Genomic DNA, 20,395 nt, shown 5'->3' on the forward strand with positions numbered 1-20,395 from the left:
CTAAGTGGGTAATAGTGGAAAAGAGAATATGTTCAAATATAAACTACACAGAAGCATTGTATGAAACTTCTTTCTGTTCTGTGCATTCAACTAACAGAGTTGAACCTTACTTTTGATTGAGCCGTTCTGAAACACTCTTTATGTAGAAACTGCAATTGGACATTCTGAGCGCTAAGAGGCCTATATTGGGAAAAAGAATGTCTACAAATAAAAACTACACAGAAGAATTGTGTGAAACTTCTTTCTGTTCTGTTTGTTCAACTAAAAGAGTTGAACCTTAGTTTTGATTGAGCCGTTCTGAAACACTCTTTCTGTAGAAAATGCAAGTGGAGATTCGGAGCGCTAAGAGGGTAATAGTGGAAAAAGGAATATCTCCAAATATAAACTACACAGAATCATTCTGTGAAACTTCTTTCTGATCTGTGCATTCAGCTAACAGAGTTAAACCATACATTTGATTGAGCAGATCTGAACACTCTTTCTGTAGAAAATGCAACTGGACATTTGGAGCGCTAAGAGCGTAGTAGTGGAAAAAGGAATATATTCAAATATAAACTACACTGAAGCATTCTGTGAAACTTCTTTCTGATCTGAGCATTCAGCTAACAGAGTTAAACCATACTTTTGATTGAGCAGTTTTGAAACACTCTGTCTGTAGAAAATGCAACTGGACATTCGTAGCGCTAAGTGGGTAATAGTGGAAAAAAGAATATGTTCAAATATAAACTACACAGAAGCATTGTATGAAACTTCTTTCTGTTCTGTGCATTCAACTAACAGAGTTGAACCTTACTTTTGATTGAGCCTTTCTGAAACACTCTTTCTGTAGAAACTGCAATTGGACATTCTGAGCGCTAAGAGGCCTATATTGGGAAAAATAATATCTTCAAATAAAAACTACACAGAAGCATTGTGTGAAACTTATTTCTGATATGTTCATTAAGCTAACAGAGTTAAACCATACTTTTGATTGCGCAGTTCTGAACACTCTTTCTGTAGAAAATGCAAGTGGACATTCGGAGCGCTAAGAGGGTAATAGTGGAAAAAGGAATATATTCAAATATAAACTACACAGTAGCATTCTGTGAAAATTCTTTCTGTTCTGTGCATTCAACTAACAGAGTTGAACCTTACTTTTGATTGAGCCGTTCTGAAACACTCTTTCTGTAGAAACTGCAATTGGACATGATAAGCGCTAAGAGGCCTACATTGGGAAAAAGAATATCTTCAAATAAAAACTACACAGATGCATTCTGTGAAACTTATTTCTGATCTGTAAACTCAGTTAACAGAGATAAAACATATTTTTGATTGAGCAGTTATGAAACACTCTTTTTGTAGAAAATGCAAGTGGAGATTCGGAGCGCTAAGAGGGTAATAGTGGAAAAAGGAATGTCTCCAAATATAAACTGCACAGAATCATTCGGTGAAACTTCTTTCTGATCTGTGCATTCAGCTAACAGAGTTAAACCATACTTTTGATTGAGCAGATCTGAACACTCTTTCTGTTGAAAATGCAACTGGACATTTGGAGCGCTAAGAGCGTAGTAGTGGAAAAAGGAATATATTCAAATATAAACTACACAGAAGCATTCTGTGAAACTTCTTTCTGATCTGAGCATTCAGCTAACAGAGTTAAACCATACTTTTGATTGAGCAGTTTTGAAACACTCTGTCTGTAGAAAATGCAACTGGACATTCGTAGCGCTAAGTGGGTAATAGTGGAAAAGAGAATATGTTCAAATATAAACTACACAGAAGCATTGTATGAAACTTCTTTCTGTTCTGTGCATTCAACTAACAGAGTTGAACCTTAATTTTGATTGAGCCGTTCTGAAACACTCTTTCTGTAGAAACTGCAATTGGACATTCTGAGCGCTAAGAGGCCTATATTGGGAAAAAGAATGTCTACAAATAAAAACTACACAGAAGAATTGTGTGAAACTTCTTTCTGTTCTGTTAGTTCAACTAAAAGAGTTGAACCTTAGTTTTGATTGAGCCGTTCTGAAACACTCTTTCTGTAGAAAATGCAAGTGGAGATTCGGAGCGCTAAGAGGGTAATAGTGGAAAAAGGAATATATTCAAATATAAACTACACAGTACCATTCTGTGAAAATTCTTTCTGTTCTGTGCATTCAACTAACAGAGTTGAACCTTACTTTTGATTGAGCCGTTCTAAAACACTCTTTCTGTAGAAACTGCAATTGGACATGCTAAGCACTAAGAGGCCTACATTGGGAAAAAGAATATCTTCAAATAAAAACTACACAGATGCATTCTGTGAAACTTATTTCTGATCTGTAAATTCAGTTAACAGAGATAAAACATATTTTTGATTGAGCAGTTATGAAACACTCTTTTTGTAGAAAATGCAAGTGGAGATTCGGAGCGCTAAGAGGGTAATAGTGGAAAAAGGAATGTCTTCAAATATAAACTACACAGAATCATTCTGTGAAACTTCTTTCTGATCTGTGCATTCAGCTAACAGAGTTAAACCATACTTTTGATTGAGCAGATCTGAACACTCTTTCTGTTGAAAATGCAACTGGACATTTTGAGCGCTAAGAGCGTAGTAGTGGAAAAAGGAATATATTCAAATATAAACTACACAGAAGCATTCTGTGAAACTTCTTTCTGATCTGAGCATTCAGCTAACAGAGTTAAACCATACTTTTGATTGAGCAGTTTTGAAACACTCTGTCTGTAGAAAATGCAACTGGACATTCGTAGCGCTAAGTGGGTAATAGTGGAAAAAAGAATATGTTCAAATATAAACTACACAGAAGCATTGTATGAAACTTCTTTCTGTTCTGTGCATTCAACTAACAGAGTTGAACCTTACTTTTGATTGAGCCGTTCTGAAACACTCTTTCTGTAGAAACTGCAATTGGACATTCTGAGCGCTAAGAGGCCTATATTGGGAAAAAGAATGTCTACAAATAAAAACTACACAGAAGAATTGTGTGAAACTACTTTCTGTTCTGATTGTTCAACTAAAAGAGTTGAAACTTGGTTTTGATTGAGCCGTTCTGAAACACTCTTTCTGTAGAAAATGCAAGTGGAGATTCGGAGCGCTAAGAAAGTAATAGTGGAAAAAGGAATGTCTCCAAATATAAACTACACAGAATCATTCTGTGAAACTTCTTTCTGATCTGTGCATTCAGCTAACAGAGTTAAACCATACTTTTGATTGAGCAGATCTGAACACTCTTTCTGTAGAAAATGCAACTGGACATTTGGAGCGCTAAGAGAATAGTAGTGGAAAAAGTAATATATTCAAATATAAACTACACAGAAGCATTCTGTGAAACTTCTTTCTGATCTGAGCCTTCAGCTAACAGAGTTAAACCATACTTATGATTGAGCAGTTTTGAAACACTCTGTCTGTAGAAAATGCAACTGGACATTCGTAGCGCTAAGTGGGTAATAGTGGAAAAAAGAATATGTTCAAATATAAACTACACAGAAGCATTGTATGAAACTTCTTTCTGTTCTGTGCATTCAACTAACAGAGTTGAACCTTACTTTTGATTGAGCCTTTCTGAAACACTCTTTCTGTAGAAACTGCAATTGGACATTCTGAGCGCTAAGAGGCCTATATTGGGAAAAATAATATCTTCAAATAAAAACTACACAGAAGCATTGTGTGAAACTTATTTCTGATATGTTCATTAAGCTAACAGAGTTAAACCATACTTTTGATTTCGCAGTTCTGAACACTCTTTCTGTAGAAAATGCAAGTGGACATTCGGAGCGCTAAGAGGGTAATAGTGGAAAAAGGAATATATTCAAATATAAACTACACAGTAGCATTCTGTGAAAATTCTTTCTGTTCTGTACATTCAACTAACAGAGTTGAACCTTACTTTTGATTGAGCCGTTCTAAAACACTCTTTCTGTAGAAACTGCAATTGGACATGCTAAGCACTAAGAGGCCTACATTGGGAAAAAGAATATCTTCAAATAAAAACTGCACAGATGCATTCTGTGAAACTTATTTCTGATCTGTAAATTCAGTTAACAGAGATAAAACATATTTTTGATTGAGCAGTTATGAAACACTCTTTTTTTAGAAAATGCAAGTGGAGATTCGGAGCGCTAAGAGGGTAATAGTGGAAAAAGGAATGTCTTCAAATATAAACTACACAGAATCATTCGGTGAAACTTCTTTCTGATCTGTGCATTCAGCTAACAGAGTTAAACCATACTTTTGATTGAGCAGATCTGAACACTCTTTCTGTTGAAAATGCAACTGGACATTTGGAGCGCTAAGAGCGTAGTAGTGGAAAAAGGAATATATTCAAATATAAACTACACAGAAGCATTCTGTGAAACTTCTTTCTGATCTGAGCATACAGCTAACAGAGTTAAACCATACTTTTGATTGAGCAGTTTTGAAACACTCTGTCTGTAGAAAATGCAACTGGACATTCGTAGCGCTAAGTGGGTAATAGTGGAAAAGAGAATATGTTCAAATATAAACTACACAGAAGCATTGTATGAAACTTCTTTCTGTTCTGTGCATTCAAGTAACAGAGTTGAACCTTACTTTTGATTGAGCCGTTCTGAAACACTCTTTATGTAGAAACTGCAATTGGACATTCTGAGCGCTAAGAGGCCTATATTGGGAAAAAGAATGTCTACAAATAAAAACTACACAGAAGAATTGTGTGAAACTTCTTTCTGTTCTGTTTGTTCAACTAAAAGAGTTGAACCTTAGTTTTGATTGAGCCGTTCTGAAACACTCTTTCTGTAGAAAATGCAAGTGGAGATTCGGAGCGCTAAGAGGGTAATAGTGGAAAAAGGAATATCTCCAAATATAAACTACACAGAATCATTCTGTGAAACTTCTTTCTGATCTGTGCATTCAGCTAACAGAGTTAAACCATACTTTTGATTGAGCAGATCTGAACACTCTTTCTGTAGAAAATGCAACTGGACATTTGGAGCGCTAAGAGCGTAGTAGTGGAAAAAGGAATATATTCAAATATAAACTACACTGAAGCATTCTGTGAAACTTCTTTCTGATCTGAGCATTCAGCTAACAGAGTTAAACCATACTTTTGATTGAGCAGTTTTGAAACACTCTGTCTGTAGAAAATGCAACTGGACATTCGTAGCGCTAAGTGGGTAATAGTGGAAAAAAGAATATGTTCAAATATAAACTACACAGAAGCATTGTATGAAACTTCTTTCTGTTCTGTGCATTCAACTAACAGAGTTGAACCTTACTTTTGATTGAGCCTTTCTGAAACACTCTTTCTGTAGAAACTGCAATTGGACATTCTGAGCGCTAAGAGGCCTATATTGGGAAAAATAATATCTTCAAATAAAAACTACACAGAAGCATTGTGTGAAACTTATTTCTGATATGTTCATTAAGCTAACAGAGTTAAACCATACTTTTGATTGCGCAGTTCTGAACACTCTTTCTGTAGAAAATGAAAGTGGACATTCGGAGCGCTAAGAGGGTAATAGTGGAAAAAGGAATATATTCAAATATAAACTACACAGTAGCATTCTGTGAAAATTCTTTCTGTTCTGTGCATTCAACTAACAGAGTTGAACCTTACTTTTGATTGAGCCGTTCTGAAACACTCTTTCTGTAGAAACTGCAATTGGACATGCTAAGCGCTAAGAGGCCTACATTGGGAAAAAGAATATCTTCAAATAAAAAATACACAGATGCATTCTGTGAAACTTATTTCTGATCTGTAAACTCAGTTAACAGAGATAAAACATATTTTTGATTGAGCAGTTATGAAACACTCTTTTTGTAGAAAATGCAAGTGGAGATTCGGAGCGCTAAGAGGGTAATAGTGGAAAAAGGAATGTCTCCAAATATAAACTGCACAGAATCATTCGGTGAAACTTCTTTCTGATCTGTGCATTCAGCTAACAGAGTTAAACCATACTTTTGATTGAGCAGATCTGAACACTCTTTCTGTTGAAAATGCAACTGGACATTTGGAGCGCTAAGAGCGTAGTAGTGGAAAAAGGAATATATTCAAATATAAACTACACAGAAGCATTCTGTGAAACTTCTTTCTGATCTGAGCATTCAGCTAACAGAGTTAAACCATACTTTTGATTGAGCAGTTTTGAAACACTCTGTCTGTAGAAAATGCAACTGGACATTCGTAGCGCTAAGTGGGTAATAGTGGAAAAGAGAATATGTTCAAATATAAACTACACAGAAGCATTGTATGAAACTTCTTTCTGTTCTGTGCATTCAACTAACAGAGTTGAACCTTAATTTTGATTGAGCCGTTCTGAAACACTCTTTCTGTAGAAACTGCAATTGGACATTCTGAGCGCTAAGAGGCCTATATTGGGAAAAAGAATGTCTACAAATAAAAACTACACAGAAGAATTGTGTGAAACTTCTTTCTGTTCTGTTTGTTCAACTAAAAGAGTTGAACCTTAGTTTTGATTGAGCCGTTCTGAAACACTCTTTCTGTAGAAAATGCAAGTGGAGATTCGGAGCGCTAAGAGGGTTATAGTGGAAAAAGGAATGTCTCCAAATATAAACTACACAGAATCATTCTGTGAAACTTCTTTCTGATCTGTACATTCAGCTAACAGAGTTAAACCATACTTTTGATTGAGCAGATCTGAACACTCTTTCTGTAGAAAATGCAACTGGACATTTGGAGCGCTAAGAGAGTAGTAGTGGAAAAAGGAATATATTCAAATATAAACTACACAGAAGCATTCTGTGAAACTTCTTTCTGATCTGAGCATTCAGCTAACAGAGTTAAACCATACTTATGATTGAGCAGTTTTGAAACACTCTGTCTGTAGAAAATGCAACTGGACATTCGTAGCGCTAAGTGGGTAATAGTGGAAAAAAGAATATGTTCAAATATAAACTACACAGAAGCATTGTATGAAACTTCTTTCTGTTCTGTGCATTCAACTAACAGAGTTGAACCTTACTTTTGATTGAGCCTTTCTGAAACACTCTTTCTGTAGAAACTGCAATTGGACATTCTGAGCGCTAAGAGGCCTCTATTGGGAAAAATAATATCTTCAAATAAAAACTACACAGAAGCATTGTGTGAAACTTATTTCTGATATGTTCATTAAGCTAACAGAGTTAAACCATACTTTTGATTGCGCAGTTCTGAACACTCTTTCTGTAGAAAATGCAAGTGGACATTCGGAGCGCTAAGAGGGTAATAGTGGAAAAAGGAATATATTCAAATATAAACTACACAGTACCATTCTGTGAAAATTCTTTCTGTTCTGTGCATTCAACTAACAGAGTTGAACCTTACTTTTGATTGAGCCGTTCTAAAACACTCTTTCTGTAGAAACTGCAATTGGACATGCTAAGCGCTAAGAGGCCTACATTGGGAAAAAGAATATCTTCAAATAAAAACTACACAGATGCATTCTGTGAAACTTATTTCTGATCTGTAAATTCAGTTAACAGAGATAAAACATATTTTTGATTGAGCAGTTATGAAACACTCTTTTTGTAGAAAATGCAAGTGGAGATTCAGAGCGCTAAGAGGGTAATAGTGGAAAAAGGAATGTCTTCAAATATAAACTACACAGAATCATTCTGTGAAACTTCTTTCTGATCTGTGCATTCAGCTAACAGAGTTAAACCATACTTTTGATTGAGCAGATCTGAACACTCTTTCTGTTGAAAATGCAAATGGACATTTTGAGCGCTAAGAGCGTAGTAGTGGAAAAAGGAATATATTCAAATATAAACTACACAGAAGCATTCTGTGAAACTTCTTTCTGATCTGAGCATACAGCTAACAGAGTTAAACCATACTTTTGACTGAGCAGTTTTGAAACACTCTGTCTGTAGAAAATGCAACTGGACATTCGTAGCGCTAAGTGGGTAATAGTGGAAAAGAGAATATGTTCAAATATAAACTACACAGAAGCATTGTATGAAACTTCTTTCTGTTCTGTGCATTCAACTAACAGAGTTGAACCTTACTTTTGATTGAGCCGTTCTGAAACACTCTTTCTGTAGAAACTGCAATTGGACATTCTGAGCGCTAAGAGGCCTATATTGGGAAAAAGAATGTCTACAAATTAAAACTACACAGAAGAATTGTGTGAAACTTCTTTCTGTTCTGTTTGTTCAACTAAAAGTGTTGAACCTTAGTTTTGATTGAGCCGTTCTGAAACACTCTTTCTGTAGAAAATGCAAGTGGAGATTCGGAGCGCTAAGAGGGTAATAGTGGAAAAAGTTATGTCTCCAAATATAAACTACACAGAATCATTCTGTGAAACTTCTTTCTGATCTGTGCATTCAGCTAACAGAGTTAAACCATACTTTTGATTGAGCAGATCTGAACACTCTTTCTGTAGAAAATGCAACTGGACATTTGGAGCGCTAAGAGCGTAGTAGTGGAAAAAGGAATATATTCAAATATAAACTACACAGAAGCATTCTGTGAAACTTCTTTCTGATCTGAGCATTCAGCTAACAGAGTTAAACCATACTTTTGATTGAGCAGTTTTGAAACACTCTGTCTGTAGAAAATGCAACTGGACATTCGTAGCGATAAGTGGGTAATAGTGGAAAAAAGAATATGTTCAAATATAAACTACACAGAAGCATTGTATGAAACTTCTTTCTGTTCTGTGCATTCAACTAACAGAGTTGAACCTTACTTTTGATTGAGCCTTACTGAAACACTCTTTCTGTAGAAACTGCAATTGGACATTCTGAGCGCTAAGAGGCCTCTATTGGGAAAAATAATATCGTCAAATAAAAACTACACAGAAGCATTGTGTGAAACTTATTTCTGATATGTTCATTAAGCTAACAGAGTTAAACCATACTTTTGATTGCGCAGTTCTGAACACTCTTTCTGTAGAAAATGCAAGTGGACATTCGGAGCGCTAAGAGGGTAATAGTGGAAAAAGGAATATATTCAAATATAAACTACACAGTAGCATTCTGTGAAAATTCTTTCTGTTCTGTGCATTCAACTAACAGAGTTGAACCTTACTTTTGATTGAGCCGTTCTGAAACACTCTTTCTGTAGAAACTGCAATTGGACATGCTAAGCTCTAAGAGGCCTACATTGGGAAAAAGAATATCTTCAAATAAAAACTACATAAATGCATTCTGTGAAACTTATTTCTGATCTGTAAATTCAGTTAACAGAGATAAAACATATTTTTGATTGAGCAGTTATGAAACACTATTTTTGTAGAAAATGCAAGTGGAGATTCGGAGCGCTAAGAGGGTAATATTGGAAAAAGGAATGTCTTCAAATATAAACTACACAGAATCATTCGGTGAAACTTCTTTCTGATCTGTGCATTCAGCTAACAGAGTTAAACCATACTTTTGATTGAGCAGATCTGAACACTCTTTCTGTTGAAAATGCAACTGGACATTTGGAGCGCTAAGAGCGTAGTAGTGGAAAAAGGAATATATTCAAATATAAGCTACACAGAAGCATTCTGTGAAACTTCTTTCTGATCTGAGCATTCAGCTAACAGAGTTAAACCATACTTTTGATTGAGCAGTTTTGAAACACTCTGTCTGTAGAAAATGCAACTGGACATTTGTAGCGCTAAGTGGGTAATAGTGGAAAAAAGAATATGTTCAAATATAAACTACACAGAAGCATTGTATGAAACTTCTTTCTGTTCTGTGCATTCAACTAACAGAGTTGAACCTTACTTTTGATTGAGCCTTTCTGAAACACTCTTTCTGTAGAAACTGCAATTGGACATTCTGAGCGCTAAGAGGCCTATATTGGGAAAAATAATATCTTCAAATAAAAACTACACAGAAGCATTGTGTGAAACTTATTTCTGATATGTTCATTCAGCTAACAGAGTTAAACCATAGTTTTGATTGCGCAGTTCTGAACACTCTTTCTGTAGAAAATGCAAGTGGACATTCGGAGCGCTAAGAGGGTAATAGTGGAAAAACGAATATATTCAAATATAAACTACACAGTAGCATTCTGTGAAAATTATTTCTGTTCTGTGCATTCAACTAACAGAGTTGAACCTTACTTTTGATTGAGCCGTTCTGAAACACTCTTTCTGTAGAAACTGCAATTAGACATGCTAAGCGCTAAGAGGCCTACATTGGGAAAAAGAATATCTGCAAATAAAAACTACACAGATGCATTCTGTGAAACTTATTTCTGATCTGTAAATTCAGTTAAAAGAGATAAAACATATTTTTGATTGAGCAGTTATGAAACACTCTTTTTGTAGAAAATGCAAGTGGAGATTCGGAGCGCCAAGAGGGTAATAGTGGAAAAAGGAATGTCTTCAAATATAAACTACACAGAATCATTCGGTGAAACTTCTTTCCGATCTGTGCATTCAGCTATCAGAGTTAAACCATACTTTTGATTGATCAGATCTGAACACTCTTTCTGTTGAAAATGCAACTGGACATTTGGAGCGCTAAGAGCGTAGTAGTGGATAAAGGAATATATTCAAATATAAACTACACAGAAGCATTCTGTGAAACTTCTTTCTGATCTGAGCATTCAGCTAACAGAGTTAAACCATACTTTTGATTGAGCAGTTTTGAAACACTCTGTCTGTAGAAAATGCAACTGGACATTCGTAGCGCTAAGTGTGTAATAGTGGAGAAAAAAATATGTTCAAATATAAACTACACAGAAGCATTGTATGAAACTTCTTTCTGTTCTGTGCATTCAACTAACAGAGTTGAACCTTACCTTTGATTGAGCCTTTCTGAAACACTCATTCTGTAGAAACTGCAATTGGACATTCTGAGCGCTAAGAGGCCTCTATTGGGAAAAATAATATCTTCAAATAAAAACTACACAGAAGCATTGTGTGAAACTTATTTCTGATATGTTCATTAAGCTAACAGAGTTAAACCATACTTTTGATTGCGCAGTTCTGAACACTCTTTCTGTAGAAAATGCAAGTGGACATTCGGAGCGCTAAGAGGGTAATAGTGGAAAAAGGTATATATTCAAATATAAACTACACAGTAGCATTCTGTGAAAATTCTTTCTGTTCTGTGCATTCAACTAACAGAGTTGAACCTTACTTTTGATTGAGCCGTTCTGAAACACTCTTTCTGTAGAAACTGCAATTGGACATGCTAAGCGCTAAGAGGCCTACATTGGGAAAAAGAATATCTGCAAATAAAAACTACACAGATGCATTCTGTGAAACTTATTTCTGATCTGATTCAGTTAACAGAGATAAAACATATTTTTGATTGAGCAGTTATGAAACACTCTTTTTGTAGAAAATGCAAGTGGAGATTCGGAGCGCTAAGAGGGTAATAGTGGAAAAAGGAATGTCTTCAAATATAAACTACACAGAATCATTCGGTGAAACTTCTTTCTTATCTGTGCATTCAGCTAACAGAGTTAAACCATACTTTTGATTGAGCAGATCTGAACACTCTTTCTGTTGAAAATGCAACTGGACATTTGGAGCGCTAAGAGCGTAGTAGTGGAAAAAGGAATATATTCAAATATAAACTACACAGAAGCATTCTGTGAAACTTCTCTCTGATCTGAGCATTCAGCTAACAGAGTTAAACCATACTTTTGATTGAGCAGTTTTGAAACACTCTGTCTGTAGAAAATGCAACTGGACATTCGTAGCGCTAAGTGGGTAATAGTGGAAAAAAGAATATGTTCAAATATAAACTACACAGAAGCATTGTATGAAACTTCTTTCTGTTCTGTGCATTCAACTAACAGAGTTGAACCTTACTTTTGATTGAGCCGTTCTGAAACACTCTTTCTGTAGAAACTGCAATTGGACATTCTGAGCGCTAAGAGGCCTATATTGGGAAAAAGAATGTCTACAAATAAAAACTACACAGAAGAATTGTGTGAAACTACTTTCTGTTCTGATTGTTCAACTAAAAGAGTTGAAACTTAGTTTTGATTGAGCCGTTCTGAAACACTCTTTCTGTAGAAAATGCAATGGAGATACGGAGCGCTAAGAAGGTAATAGTGGAAAAAGGAATGTCTCCAAATATAAACTACACAGAATCATTCTGTGAAACTTCTTTCTGATCTGTGCATTCAGCTAACAGAGTTAAACCATACTTTTGATTGAGCAGATCTGAACACTCTTTCTGTAGAAAATGCAACTGGACATTTGGAGCGCTAAGAGAGTAGTAGTGGAAAAAGGAATATATTCAAATATAAACCACACAGAAGTATTCTGTGAAACTTCTTTCTGATCTGAGCATTCAGCTAACAGAGTTAAACCATACTTTTGATTGAGCAGATCTGAACACTCTTTCTGTTGAAAATGCAACTGGACATTTGGAGCGCTAAGAGCGTAGTAGTGGAAAAAGGAATATATTCAAATATAAACTACACAGAAGCATTCTGTGAAACTTCTTTCTGATCTGAGCATTCAGCTAACAGAGTTAAACCATACTTTTGATTGAGCAGTTTTGAAACACTCTGTCTGTAGAAAATGCAACTGGACATTTGTAGCGCTAAGTGGGTAATAGTGGAAAAAAGAATATGTTCAAATATAAACTACACGGAAGCATTGTATGAAACTTCTTTCTGTTCTGTGCATTCAACTAACAGAGTTGAACCTTACTTTTGATTGAGCCTTTCTGAAACACTCTTTCTGTAGAAACTGCAATTGGACATTCTGAGCGCTAAGAGGCCTATATTGGGAAAAATAATATCTTCAAATAAAAACTACACAGAAGCATTGTGTGAAACTTATTTCTGATATGTTCATTCAGCTAACAGAGTTAAACCATAGTTTTGATTGCGCAGTTCTGAACACTCTTTCTGTAGAAAATGCAAGTGGACATTCGGAGCGCTAAGAGGGTAATAGTGGAAAAACGAATATATTCAAATATAAACTACACAGTAGCATTCTGTGAAAATTATTTCTGTTCTGTGCATTCAACTAACAGAGTTGAACCTTACTTTTGATTGAGCCGTTCTGAAACACTCTTTCTGTAGAAACTGCAATTGGACATGCTAAGCGCTAAGAGGCCTACATTGGGAAAAAGAATATCTGCAAATAAAAACTACACAGATGCATTCTGTGAAACTTATTTCTGATCTGTAAATTCAGTTAACAGAGATAAAACATATTTTTGATTGAGCAGTTATGAAACACTCTTTTTGTAGAAAATGCAAGTGGAGATTCGGAGCGCCAAGAGGGTAATAGTGGAAAAAGGAATGTCTTCAAATATAAACTACACAGAATCATTCGGTGAAACTTCTTTCTGATCTGTGCATTCAGCTATCAGAGTTAAACCATACTTTTGATTGAGCAGATCTGAACACTCTTTCTGTTGAAAATGCAACTGGACATTTGGAGCGCTAAGAGCGTAGTAGTGGATAAAGGAATATATTCAAATATAAACTACACAGAAGCATTCTGTGAAACTTCTTTCTGATCTGAGCATTCAGCTAACAGAGTTAAACCATACTTTTGATTGAGCAGTTTTGAAACACTCTGTCTGTAGAAAATGCAACTGGACATTCGTAGCGCTAAGTGTGTAATAGTGGAGAAAAAAATATGTTCAAATATAAACTACACAGAAGCATTGTATGAAACTTCTTTCTGTTCTGTGCATTCAACTAACAGAGTTGAACCTTACCTTTGATTGAGCCTTTCTGAAACACTCTTTCTGTAGAAACTGCAATTGGACATTCTGAGCGCTAAGAGGCCTCTATTGGGAAAAATAATATCTTCAAATAAAAACTACACAGAAGCATTGTGTGAAACTTATTTCTGATATGTTCATTAAGCTAACAGAGTTAAACCATACTTTTGATTGCGCAGTTCTGAACACTCTTTCTGTAGAAAATGCAAGTGGACATTCGGAGCGCTAAGAGGGTAATAGTGGAAAAAGGAATATATTCAAATATAAACTACACAGTAGCATTCTGTGAAAATTCTTTCTGTTCTGTGCATTCAACTAACAGAGTTGAACCTTACTTTTGATTGAGCCGTTCTGAAACACTCTTTCTGTAGAAACTGCAATTGGACATGCTAAGCGCTAAGAGGCCTACATTGGGAAAAAGAATATCTGCAAATAAAAACTACACAGATGCATTCTGTGAAACATATTTCTGATCTGATTCAGTTAACAGAGATAAAACATATTTTTGATTGAGCAGTTATGAAACACTCTTTTTGTAGAAAATGCAAGTGGAGATTCGGAGCGCTAAGAGGGTAATAGTGGAAAAAGGAATGTCTTCAAATATAAACTACACAGAATCATTCGGTGAAACTTCTTTCTGATCTGTGCATTCAGCTAACAGAGTTAAACCATACTTTTGATTGAGCAGATCTGAACACTCTTTCTGTTGAAAATGCAACTGGACATTTGGAGCGCTAAGAGCGTAGTAGTGGAAAAAGGAATATATTCAAATATAAACTACACAGAAGCATTCTGTGAAACTTCTTTCTGATCTGAGCATTCAGCTAACAGAGTTAAACCATACTTTTGATTGAGCAGTTTTGAAACACTCTGTCTGTAGAAAATGCAACTGGACATTCGTAGCGCTAAGTGGGTAATAGTGGAAAAAAGAATATGTTCAAATATAAACTACACAGAAGCATTGTATGAAACTTCTTTCTGTTCTGTGCATTCAACTATCAGAGTTGAACCTTACATTTGATTGAGCCTTTCTGAAACACTCTTTCTGTAGAAACTGCAATTGGACATTCTGAGCGCTAAGAGGCCTCTATTGGGAAAAATAATATCTTCAAATAAAAACTACACAGAAGCATTGTGTGAAACTTATTTCTGATATGTTCATTAAGCTAAGAGAGTTAAACCATACTTTTGATTGCGCAGTTCTGAACACTCTTTCTGTAGAAAATGCAAGTGGACATTCGGAGCGCTAAGAGGGTAATAGTGGAAAAAGGAATATATTCAAATATAAACTACACAGTAGCATTCTGTGAAAATTCTTTCTGTTCTGTGCATTCAACTAACAGAGTTGAACCTTACTTTTGATTGAGCCGTTCTGAAACACTCTTTCTGTAGAAACTGCAATTGGACATGCTAAGCGCTAAGAGGCCTACATTGAGAAAAATAATATCTTCAAATAAAAACTACACAGATGCATTCTGTGGAACTTATTTCTGATCTGTAAATTCAGTTAACAGAGATAAAACATATTTTTGATTGAGCAGTTATGTAACACTCTTTTTGTAGAAAATGCAAGTGGAGATTCGGAGCGCTAAGGGGGTAATAGTGGAAAAGGGAATGTCTTCAAATATAAACTACACAGAATCATTCGGTGAAACTTCTTTCTGATCTGTGCATTCAGCTAACAGAGTTAAACCATAGTTTTGATTGAGCAGATCTGAACACTCTTTCTGTAGAAAATGCAACTGGACATTTGGAGCGCTAAGAGAGTAGTAGTGGAAAAAGGAATATATTCAAATATAAACCACACAGAAGTATTCTGTGAAACTTCTTTCTGATCTGAGCATTCAGCTAACAGAGTTAAACCATACTTTTGATTGAGCAGATCTGAACACTCTTTCTGTTGAAAATGCAACTGGACATTTGGAGCGCTAAGAGCGTAGTAGTGGAAAAAGGAATATATTCAAATATAAACTACACAGAAGCATTCTGTGAAACTTCTTTCTGATCTGAGCATTCAGCTAACAGAGTTAAACCATACTTTTGATTGAGCAGTTTTGAAACACTCTGTCTGTAGAAAATGCAACTGGACATTTGTAGCGCTAAGTGGGTAATAGTGGAAAAAAGAATATGTTCAAATATAAACTACACGGAAGCATTGTATGAAACTTCTTTCTGTTCTGTGCATTCAACTAACAGAGTTGAACCTTACTTTTGATTGAGCCTTTCTGAAACACTCTTTCTGTAGAAACTGCAATTGGACATTCTGAGCGCTAAGAGGCCTATATTGGGAAAAATAATATCTTCAAATAAAAACTACACAGAAGCATTGTGTGAAACTTATTTCTGATATGTTCATTCAGCTAACAGAGTTAAACCATAGTTTTGATTGCGCAGTTCTGAACACTCTTTCTGTAGAAAATGCAAGTGGACATTCGGAGCGCTAAGAGGGTAATAGTGGAAAAACGAATATATTCAAATATAAACTACACAGTAGCATTCTGTGAAAATTATTTCTGTTCTGTGCATTCAACTAACAGAGTTGAACCTTACTTTTGATTGAGCCGTTCTGAAACACTCTTTCTGTAGAAACTGCAATTGGACATGCTAAGCGCTAAGAGGCCTACATTGGGAAAAAGAATATCTGCAAATAAAAACTACACAGATGCATTCTGTGAAACTTATTTCTGATCTGTAAATTCAGTTAACAGAGATAAAACATATTTTTGATTGAGCAGTTATGAAACACTCTTTTTGTAGAAAATGCAAGTGGAGATTCGGAGCGCCAAGAGGGTAATAGTGGAAAAAGGAATGTCTTCAAATATAAACTACACAGAATCATTCGGTGAAACTTCTTTCTGATCTGTGCATTCAGCTATCAGAGTTAAACCATACTTTTGATTGAGCAGATCTGAACACTCTTTCTGTTGAAAATGCAACTGGACATTTGGAGCGCTAAGAGCGTAGTAGTGGATAAAGGAATATATTCAAATATAAACTACACAGAAGCATTCTGTGAAACTTCTTTCTGATCTGAGCATTCAGCTAACAGAGTTAAACCATACTTTTGATTGAGCAGTTTTGAAACACTCTGTCTGTAGAAAATGCAACTGGACATTCGTAGCGCTAAGTGTGTAATAGTGGAGAAAAAAATATGTTCAAATATAAACTACACAGAAGCATTGTATGAAACTTCTTTCTGTTCTGTGCATTCAACTAACAGAGTTGAACCTTACCTTTGATTGAGCCTTTCTGAAACACTCTTTCTGTAGAAACTGCAATTGGACATTCTGAGCGCTAAGAGGCCTCTATTGGGAAAAATAATATCTTCAAATAAAAACTACACAGAAGCATTGTGTGAAACTTATTTCTGATATGTTCATTAAGCTAACAGAGTTAAACCATACTTTTGATTGCGCAGTTCTGAACACTCTTTCTGTAGAAAATGCAAGTGGACATTCGGAGCGCTAAGAGGGTAATAGTGGAAAAAGGAATATATTCAAATATAAACTACACAGTAGCATTCTGTGAAAATTCTTTCTGTTCTGTGCATTCAACTAACAGAGTTGAACCTTACTTTTGATTGAGCCGTTCTGAAACACTCTTTCTGTAGAAACTGCAATTGGACATGCTAAGCGCTAAGAGGCCTACATTGGGAAAAAGAATATCTGCAAATAAAAACTACACAGATGCATTCTGTGAAACATATTTCTGATCTGATTCAGTTAACAGAGATAAAACATATTTTTGATTGAGCAGTTATGAAACACTCTTTTTGTAGAAAATGCAAGTGGAGATTCGGAGCGCTAAGAGGGTAATAGTGGAAAAAGGAATGTCTTCAAATATAAACTACACAGAATCATTCGGTGAAACTTCTTTCTGATCTGTGCATTCAGCTAACAGAGTTAAACCATACTTTTGATTGAGCAGATCTGAACACTCTTTCTGTTGAAAATGCAACTGGACATTTGGAGCGCTAAGAGCGTAGTAGTGGAAAAAGGAATATATTCAAATATAAACTACACAGAAGCATTCTGTGAAACTTCTTTCTGATCTGAGCATTCAGCTAACAGAGTTAAACCATACTTTTGATTGAGCAGTTTTGAAACACTCTGTCTGTAGAAAATGCAACTGGACATTCGTAGCGCTAAGTGGGTAATAGTGGAAAAAAGAATATGTTCAAATATAAACTACACAGAAGCATTGTATGAAACTTCTTTCTGTTCTGTGCATTCAACTATCAGAGTTGAACCTTACATTTGATTGAGCCTTTCTGAAACACTCTTTCTGTAGAAACTGCAATTGGACATTCTGAGCGCTAAGAGGCCTCTATTGGGAAAAATAATATCTTCAAATAAAAACTACACAGAAGCATTGTGTGAAACTTATTTCTGATATGTTCATTAAGCTAAGAGAGTTAAACCATACTTTTGATTGCGCAGTTCTGAACACTCTTTCTGTAGAAAATGCAAGTGGACATTCGGAGCGCTAAGAGGGTAATAGTGGAAAAAGGAATATATTCAAATATAAACTACACAGTAGCATTCTGTGAAAATTGTTTCTGTTCTGTGCATTCAACTAACAGAGTTGAACCTTACTTTTGATTGAGCCGTTCTGAAACACTCTTTCTGTAGAAACTGCAATTGGACATGCTAAGCGCTAAGAGGCCTACATTGAGAAAAATAATATCTTCAAATAAAAACTACACAGATGCATTCTGTGGAACTTATTTCTGATCTGTAAATTCAGTTAACAGAGATAAAACATATTTTTGATTGAGCAGTTATGTAACACTCTTTTTGTAGAAAATGCAAGTGGAGATTCGGAGCGCTAAGGGGGTAATAGTGGAAAAGGGAATGTCTTCAAATATAAACTACACAGAATCATTCGGTGAAACTTCTTTCTGATCTGTGCATTCAGCTAACAGAGTTAAACCATAGTTTTGATTGAGCAGATCTGAACACTCTTTCTGTAGAAAATGCAACTGGACATTTGGAGCGCTAAGGGCGTAGTAGAGGAAAAAGGAATATATTCAAATATAAACTACACAGAAGCATTCTGTGAAACTTCTTTCTGATCTGAGCATTCAGCTAACAGAGTTAAACCATACTTTTGATTGAGCAGTTTTGAAACACTCTGTCTGTAGAAAATGCAACTGGACATTCGTAGCGCTAAGTGGGTAATAGTGGAAAAAAGAATATGTTCAAATATAAACTACACAGAAGCATTGTATGAAACTTCTTTCTGTTCTGTGCATTCAACTAACCGAGTTGAACCTTACTTTTGATTGAGCCTTTCTGAAACACTCTTTCTGTAGAAACTGCAATTGGACATTCTGAGCGCTAAGAGGACTCTATTGGGAAAAATAATATCTTCAAATAAAAACTACACAGAAGCATTGTGTGAAACTTAATTCTGATATGTTCATTAAGCTAACAGAGTTAAACCATACTTTTGATTGCGCAGTTCTGAACACTCTTTCTGTAGAAAATGCAAGTGGACATTCGGAGCGCTAAGAGGGTAATAGTGGAAAAAGGAATATATTCAAATATAAACTACACAGTAGCATTCTGTGAAAATTCTTTCGGTTCTGTGCATTCAACTAACAGAGTTGAACCTTACTTTTGATTGAGCCGTTCTGAAACACTCTTTCTGTAGAAACTGCAATTGGACATGCTAAGCGCTAAGAGGCCTACATTGGGAAAAAGAATATCTTCAAATAAAAACTACACAGATGCATTCTGTGAAACTTATTTCTGATCTGTAAATTCAGTTAACAGAGATAAAACATATTTTTGATTGAGCAGTTATGAAACACTCTTTTTGTAGAAAATGCAAGTGGAGATTCGGAGCGCTAAGAGTGTAATAGTGGAAAAAGGAATGTCTTCAAATATAAACTACACAGAATCATTCGGTGAAACTTCTTTCTGATCAGTGCATTCAGCTAACAGAGTTAAACCATACTTTTGATTGAGCAGATCTGAACACTCTTTCTGTAGAATATGCAACTGGACATTTGGAGCGCTAAGAGCGTAGTAGTGGAAAAAGGAATATATTCAAATATAAACTACACAGAAGCATTCTGTGAAACTTCTTTCTGATCTGAGCATTCAGCTAACAGAGTTAAACCATACTTTTGATTGAGCAGTTTTGAAACACTCTGTAGAAAATGCAACTGGACATTCGTAGCGCTAAGTGGGTAATAGTGGAAAAAAGAATATGTTCAAATATAAACTACACAGAAGCATTGTATGAAACTTCTTTCTGTTCTGTGCATTCAACTAACAGAGTTGAACCTTACTTTTGATTGAGCCGTTCTGAAACACTCTTTCTGTAGAAACAGCAATTGGACATTCTGAGCGCTAAGAGGCTTATATTGGGAAAAAGAATGTCTACAAATAAAAACTACACAGAAGAATTGTGTGAAACTTCTTTCTGTTCTGTTTGTTCAACTAAAAGAGTTGAACCTTAGTTTTGATTGAGCCGTTCTGAAACACTCTTTCTGTACAAAATGCAAGTGGAGATTCGGAGCGCTAAGAGGGTAATAGTGGAAAAAGGAATGTCTCCAAATATAAACTACACAGAATCATTCTGTGAAACTTCTTTCTGATCTGTGCATTCAGCTAACAGAGTTAAACCATACTTTTGATTGAGCAGATCTGAACACTCTTTCTGTAGAAAATGCAACTGGACATTTGGAGCGCTAAGAGAGTAGTAGTGGAAAAAGGAATATATTCAAATATAAACTACACAGAAGCATTCTGTGAAACTTCTTTCTGATCTGAGCATTCAGCTAACAGA

Source organism: Symphalangus syndactylus, chromosome 4 (genome assembly GCF_028878055.3).
Source record: "Symphalangus syndactylus isolate Jambi chromosome 4, NHGRI_mSymSyn1-v2.1_pri, whole genome shotgun sequence".
Lineage (NCBI taxonomy): Eukaryota > Metazoa > Chordata > Mammalia > Primates > Hylobatidae > Symphalangus > Symphalangus syndactylus.